We start from the raw sequence: 8,078 nt of genomic DNA, 5'->3' as shown, positions 1-8,078 counted from the left end.
TTTAGGGGGAAAAAATATATATATATAACATCCTCTGTATCCATTCATCTGTCGATGGACACATAGTTTTTCTCATATCTTGGCTATTATAAAGAATGATGCAGTGAACATAGGGGTACATATGCCTTTTTGAATTAGTGTTTTTGTCTTCTTTGGATAGATACCCAGAAGTGGAATTGCTTGGTTATGTGGTAATTGTATTTTTAATTTTTTGAGGAACCTCTATACTGTTTTCCATAGTGGCTGCACCATTTTGCAATCCCACCAACAATGTACAAGCGTCCCCTTTTCTCCACATCTTTGCCAACACTTGTTTATTGTCTTTTTCATAATAGCCATTCTGACATGTGAGGTGATGGCTCATTTTGGTTTTGATTTCATTTTCCTAATGACTAATGATGTTGAGTATCTTTTTATGTCTTCTTTAGAGAAGTGTCTGTTCAGGTCCTTTGCCCATTTTTTAATTGGATTGTTTGATTTTTTTTGATGTTGAGTTGTATGGATTTTTTACTTTGGATATTATCCCTTATTGGATATATTAGTTGCAAGTATCTTTCCCCATTTCTCTCAATCTCCTGTTTTCCTTTTCTCCCATTTAGTAAGTCACTTTGTGTTTTGTTGAAAGTTTCCTTCATTGCAAAAGCTTATTAGTGTGATGTGGTTTGGTGGAATATTGCTCAGCCATAAAAAAAATGAAATTCTGCCATTTGTGACAACATGGATAGACCTAGAGGGTATTAAGCTAAGTGAAATAAGTCAGACAGAGAAAGACAAATACCATATCATTTCACTTATATGTGGAATCTAAAAAAAAAACCAAGACAGAAGCAGACTCATAGATACAGAGAACAAACTGATAGTTGGGGGGGTGGAGGGATGGGCAAAAGGAGTCAAGGGGATTAATAAGTACAAACTTCCAGTTATAAGATAAATCAGTCATGGGGATATAATGTATAACATAGGGAAAATAGTCATTAATATCATAATAACTTTGTATGGTGACAGATGGTTACTAGACTTAACCTGGTCTAGTGTTGTAAGATATATAGATGTGAAATCACTGTTGCACACCTGCAACTAATAGAATATTGTAACTCAACTGTACTTTAATAAAAAGAAATATTCTTGAATATAAAAAATAGAACCCCTGTAGTAGGCAGCTTCTGGAATGGCACCCCGTAATCCCTGCTGCTTGGTGTCCCGGTTTCTGTAATTCCATGCCGTTGACCGTGCACTGGACCTGATGACTTGCTTATAGCTAGTAGAATATAGCAAACGTGAGGGGATGTCGCTTCCATGACTTCCATCTTTCTCAAACTCTCATGCCCTCTGATTTGCTTGCTCTGGTGAAGCCACAGGCCATATTGTGAGCTGTCCTAGGGCAAGGTCCACTTGGAGTGAAACAGGGAAGCCTCTGAGGAATTGAGGTTCTCTGTCCAAATAGCCTTTGAGGAACTGAACCCCCATCAATAACTACATGAGTGACCTTGGAAGTTGATCTTGCCCAGTGAAGTTGTGAGATGTCCGCGGCCCCGGCTGTCATCTTGACCGTGGTCTTGTGAAAATCTCTGATCTAAGCCATGCTGGACTGCTGACCTACAGACATGGTGAAGTAATAAATATTGTCGTTTTAAACCACTAAAAGAAAAAAAGAAGAAGAAATAGAATCTACTCAGCTCTGTTTTTGCTTTCCTCTTTCCCCTGAAGAGAGGACGATTTAACAATATGCGTAGTCTTGCATTCACTCTGGATATTGATGATGGCATAACACCCTATTCCTAACCTCGCACACCCATCTAGTCTGCACCTGTCTTCTCCTTTCTTACTCTTAAATGGCAAAGCCCTTCTTCCTGTATGAAGTTCACGCACTCATCTATGCTGGAGACCCCCGCCCAGCTCATCTCAAGAACCTGAAATTCTCAGTCACTGCCTCTCTGTCCTATAATTATGTCTCCCTCCCTGTTATGTCTTTCCCATTAACACTTAGTGCCTTCTCATCTGAAGTCAGATGAAGTGACGCTCCCTAGACCCCATGTCCCCGTTCAGCTACTGTTCTGATGTCTTTCACATTGTATTTCTTGAAAGAGATCCCCATTTTCCAATTGCTTCTCAGCCCAACCCATCCGTCTTCCCTGCTGTCAGTCTACCAAAACAGCTGTTCTTAAGGTGACCCATGACCTCCGTGTCACTAAGTCCATGGGTACTTTTCAGGTCTAATCTGATTGTGACCTTACCAAAACATTCAACAATGTTGACTGTCATCCCCGTGAAACCCTTTTATTTACCATTGGCTATTTTGCAGTTCTGTGAATAATAAAGTCCTGTGTCTCTGACCCAGGAGTCTCGTGTCCTGTGCCAGCATCTGTGAAACAGTAACAGACTAACTAATTAAATAACTTGTAAGGAGGGTAAAGTCAAATCCCAGGCATGCCGTTAACCATTATATTCCTAGCAGCCAGCACAGTACCTGGCATAAAAGTAGGTGTTCAGTATTTATTGTGAAATGGATGGATGGGTGGGTGGGTGGGTGGATGGATGGATGGATGGATGGATGGATGGATGGATGGATGGACAGGTGGATGAATGGACGGGTGGGTGGATGGACGGGTGGATGGATGGACGGGTGGATGGATGGACAGGTGGATGGATGGACGGGTGGATGGATGGACGGGTGGATGGATGGACAGGTGGGTGGACGGATGGATGGACGGATGGATGGATGGATGGATGGGTGGATGGACGGGTGGCTGGACGGATGGATGGACAGGTGGCTGGACGGATGGCTGGACAGGTGGATGGACAGGTGGATGGATAGGCCAATATTCTCAGCTCTGCTTAAGACATTGCAGGGATCAACCATGTTCTGGAATTATTTTGATTGTGAGGGAGATGACTGAGGAGACATGAAGATTAATTTGACATGAAGTGTCTAATTGGAAAGTATTTTGATCAGCCAGCTACTCTTCTGACATGATAGTTTACATCTGTCAGGGGCAGTCCTATTAAACAGTTGCATCTACTTTGAATTACTTGAATCAGTGTCACATCCTAATAGCTAGCGGAGCTTAGTAGTGGTGAGGTAGGCACTCTGGGGTGGGAGAGGCCTGAGTTCTATTTCAGAAGGGGAATTCTGGACAATCCTGGGTCTCTTAGGGGCCGGGGTGTGACGGTAGAGGAACCAGGAAGTGAGAAAGGGAAGTGAAACAGCAGCAAAGGCTTGTGGCTCTAGCTGGGGACTCGTAATAGAAACTCGTCTCTGAAGCTGCTGACCCCAGAGCGCTTCAGATAGCAACTGTTGCTGTTAAAACAGACGGTTCCCCTTTCACAAACAGCATTTTCTTTTCATAGCATAACCAAAGGTTTTGCACATAGATGAAAATTGTTTTCAGGACAATAAAATAGTGAAAAGGAAGAATGAGAGTGTTAAATTTATAAGTATTAAGATTGTTGACTTAGAAGCTGAATAATGCATAGAAAGGCAGGCAGCCTTTATGGTGACAGAGGGGTTCTGGAGATGGCACGGTGATAAGAATTACCAGGGGTTTGACTAGATGAAGCATTCTCAATAGGGAGGCAATCACCCCTAAAGGAGTGAAAATTAGTTCTTGGCAGACAAAAAAGAACTTGGATATTTAATGGTTTGTGGCCCTCCAAAGGGCCAAAGTACATAAAGTATATAAATATAATATTACCTATGGTATTCAAATTTCATACTGGGAGCGGGGAGTAGGCAAAAATGTCTAAAAAGTCTCCTTCAAGGGCCAATTATGAAAAAAAGGTTGAGAAATGCTGGACTCGTCGATTCAAATGGAAGGATTTTGTTGACCACCAGTGGGCCCTCCTGGGAAAATGAATCACAAACAAGTGCATTGGCTCAGCAGAAGGAAACACACCTTACACAATGCCCAGTGAGTATGCACTGGGGAACCTAGAAGCGTCGCGGGCATCTGGACGCCCCCACATCTGCTCAGCGGTGAGCCACTGGCTCCATGGAACTTCGATGTCCAGGACGCGAGGCCAATGGCCCCCAACGCACTGGGTGTGCAGCAGGGTGGGAGTCAGGATTCCAGGAGTTAGCTTGCCCACCTCCCATCCTCCCGATTTGTTTTGCTTCACTCTGTTCTCACCTGCCTCCCTCTCTGTGCTCCTCTCCTGCACGCTCTCAGGACTCCCCTCATTCACTGCTACAGGCAGACATGTCCAAGTGACAGGAAAGGACACTAGAAGCGGAACCACATGCTGACATCCAAGAAATGATTTCAACCATCTGATGTTAGTGTGGAAAGCCCGATAATTCACTGTCACATCTGTGACACCAAGTCACAACGCCCACAGGCTTTGGCTTTCCTGGTCCATGCGTCTGGATCTGACCTGGACGGGTGGTTTCTGAGCAAGATGAAAATGTAGACCATGTTAAGGACAGGGGATGCTTCGTTCTTACCCCTCAGGCGGTCAGCCTTGTCTGGAGTTTGCTGTCAGTTTGAAAATGGTGGTGTTGTTTTGGAGGGGCTCCTAAGGAGAGGAAGGACGGCCCAGCACAGGCCCCTCCTTTCTCTTGCCTGATGCCTAGTGATGGTGGAGACAGTGCTGGAGGGAAGAGGTCCAATGAGATAACAAGAGTCACTACTTCTGGAGCCCTTGTTACATGTCAGGTACTGTTTGAAGTGCGTTGCGTATATTCATTCATTTACTCCTCATAATCAAACAACCCTGTGAGGGGAGGCACAGCAAAGCGAAGTCACTTGTCCAAGGTCACACAGCTGCTGGTACCACTGGGGTTTGAACCCAGATCCTCAGTACCCAGAGGACTTCCTGTAATAGTCTTGGGGCCAACTCTCCCCATTTACCAGCGTCTTTGGACTCATGGAAGAATGAGCTTAAGATGAAATTGCTTTAACACCATGCACTTTGGATCGAGTCCCCCCTGCACAGTTGGCTCCTTTGTGGCACTTACATAATGGAGAATTGCTGGACATGTGCTGCCCTCTTGTGATGCAAACCATCCAAATATGAACGTCCCCAGCTCTGGAATGCACCCACTCCCTTTGGTCAGTCCCATGGGTGGGAGTGGAGGATGTGTGGCCGCTGACGAAGCTGCTGGCTCTGTAGAGTGAGACTCTTGCGTCAGCTGACATTCTCCAGCCTGTTCCCATCCTTGCGACTCTCAGACAATGAGGCTTGTCAACATGACTCCTGAGTCCTGTACCATTTAGCCCCATGGATTTAGGGCTAAAGATCAGGCTTCCCGAAGAATCCCAGGGACACTACAGAGACCCCGTGTGTGCCCTTAGGAGGAGAGGGCATTTTGTTGCCCTCGTGGGTTGGGACCAGGTTTAATAGACATGGCAGAAAGGTCCGTTGCACAGTGAACTGAAGGTCACAAACTCTGTCAGAACGGGGGAAAATAAAACCAGCCAGAGGCCTGTCTTTTAATTCCTGCTCTACCAATAACAAAGCGTGTGTGTGACCTTGGGCAAGTTGCTTTTGCTCCTCAACACCAGTTTCCTGAGTGGTTAGTGACGACTGAACTAAGCTCAGAATCTTAGATGCTGCCAGTCAGAACTTTCTACATTTGCCAAAATCCCTATTCTGAAGGGTTTTGCCCTTTTTTGTCCCATTTGCATACACACCCTGATTAGCAAGGCAAGATATACACCCGTACTCACTAGTTCTCAGTTTCCTCATTCGTGAAATAATTCCTACTTCATAGGGTTGTTAGAAAGAAGGAGTTTCCATCTGACCCAGTGTTAATGGGTTCAGTCAGGCTGGGTTTGTTTAGGCAAAGCAAGGACACCTACACATACACACATTTATACATTATTTTCAATGAAGGAAAATGGATTTTGAAGATAACTGACACCTGCACTACTAAGTGGTTACCTTGCCCAGTACCAGTTTCAAACAGTTGCCGATTTATGGCTTATTCATTCTTCTCTGCTTTGTAGTCACTACCAGTGCCTGTTTGCAGCCATGATGGTTGGGGGTGCGGGGGCCAAGAAAAAGCTATGGTGCCTGAACACTGCCTAGGGTGACCGTCCAGGCAGAGGCTTTATTCCCATTCCAAGGAGACAGTGCTGGCTTCACGTTACATTGTTCTCTAGCTCTACCTGCTTCCAAGCCAGTTATCACACCTCTGAACCTTATGGGCTAACGTAGGTCGAAAAAGAAATAAAACTTTATTCCAAGACTCTCTGATAATCCCACTCCAAAGAAATAATCGTAAAGAACTGTTTACTTCCATAAAACAGTCCAGAATAATCACCTCCACAACCAATCTGGAAACCTGAATACCTAGCATTTGGAATATAACCAAGCAAAGTATCAAACCACGAGAATACAAATGACAATTATAAAGACTCTGTAACGATGTGGGGAAATGAAAAACTGCAAACGTACACTGTGATAACTATGTTAAAAGACATCTTTTTTTAAATTAATTTTATTGGGGTGACAGTGGTTAGTAAAATTAAATACAAATAGGTTTCAGGTGTACGAGTCTGTAATACGTCATCTGTATATCACCTTGTGTGCTCACCACCCAGAGTCACTTCTCCTTCCATCACCATATATTTGACCCCCCCTTACCCTCTTCTACCATTTCCCCTTCCTCATTACATAAAAGATGTCTCAAAATATTATTCAGCCTTAAAAAAGAAGGAAATTCAAGATGGATGACACTATGCTAAGTGAAATAAGCCAGTCACAAAAGATAAATACTGCACGATTCCAGGTATATGAGGACCTTAGAGTAGTCAAAATCATAGAAAGGGAAAGTAAAAGGGTGGTTGCCAGGGGCTGGGGCGGAGGGGGAGGGGGGAATAGGGAGTTACTTAATGGGCAGAGTTTCAGTTTTACCAGGAGAGTTCTAGAGCTGAATGGCGGGGTTGATGGCACAGCAGCCTGACCTTACTCAACACCACTGAACTGTAACTTAAAATGGTTAAGATGGTAAGTTTATGTGTAGTTTACCACATTTAAAAAATTGGCAACAAAAATGTCTCAAAGTAGGCAAAAAACACGGGAAGAAGGCATGCAAAAATTAAAATAGTTGTGTTAGCATGTGTTATCATTAGCATTAATTTAAATTTTTTCTTTCATATTTTGGTATTGTTTTTATAACAAAAATAAAGCACAGTGACAGAGGAAAAAAATCAAGGAAAAATTTGTGAGATATTTTGATATTTGTTCTTTGCCCCCAAAAGCACCAAAGTCATCATAGGAAAAATCAGAAACTTGTTTGACGTCCTGGCACTTATTCTTTTTATAATTTACTATTGCTTAATTTTATTTTAATTTTATTTTTTGGATAACAGATCACTGGCCACCCGTAACCTTTTCAGTGCTTAGTGCCTCTACAAATTTTAAGCTGGTCTTAGGTGCAGCTAATTTAGTTTTAAGGCTGAGAGAATTGTGCTGGGATGGCCCCTAGGCTCTGCCGCTCTGCCACCAGCCCATCTGTGTGGTACCCCGAGCCTCGACCCACTCACGAGCTATTGAAATTCCTCTCTATAGATAGACCTGGGTAATAATAGTCGTGGTTTTGTCTTTCAGCTTTAGAGCAAGGGTATTGTTGTTCTTAGTAAGTGAGCAGTTAGGTACTGGAAACAGATGTGTGCCACATTAGGAAATGGACCAAACTATCAAGGAGCCAAATGCTCCTTCCCAGATTCAGAAACTGAAAAGGATGCCTGGGAAAGGCTCCTGGGCCTGGCTTTGTATGGTGGTGCTGGCGCCGCCCCTTTTCTGTGAGTGACACTTAGATGGTAGGGCGCTTTGCTAATAACGATGGAGACTAACGGCCATGCTTTTCACTGACAAAGCGAGGAATTGCAGGAAGCCTGGTGTGAATATTTTTGGACTTGACTCTGAGAGCCTCCTGCCCTTACTTGACCTTATGGGAAGCTCCCTAAGCCTAAGAGTGAGATGAGAACAACGTGGGGGCTCCATAGTGAGTGGCAGCGAGACCCGTTGCTTAATAGCTAGTGTACGTTGAGCAGCGACCCTGTGCTGGCGCTCTGCTGTTTGTGTGATCAGCTCATTTACTCTTCACAGCCCGGTGAGTCAGTACTCATGGATTC

The sequence above is a fragment of the Rhinolophus sinicus genome, chromosome 4, assembly GCF_057876585.1.
Source record: "Rhinolophus sinicus isolate RSI-liver-muscle chromosome 4, RSI-T2T, whole genome shotgun sequence".
Classification (NCBI taxonomy): domain Eukaryota; kingdom Metazoa; phylum Chordata; class Mammalia; order Chiroptera; family Rhinolophidae; genus Rhinolophus; species Rhinolophus sinicus.
Note: the sequence above shows the minus strand (reverse complement) of the source record.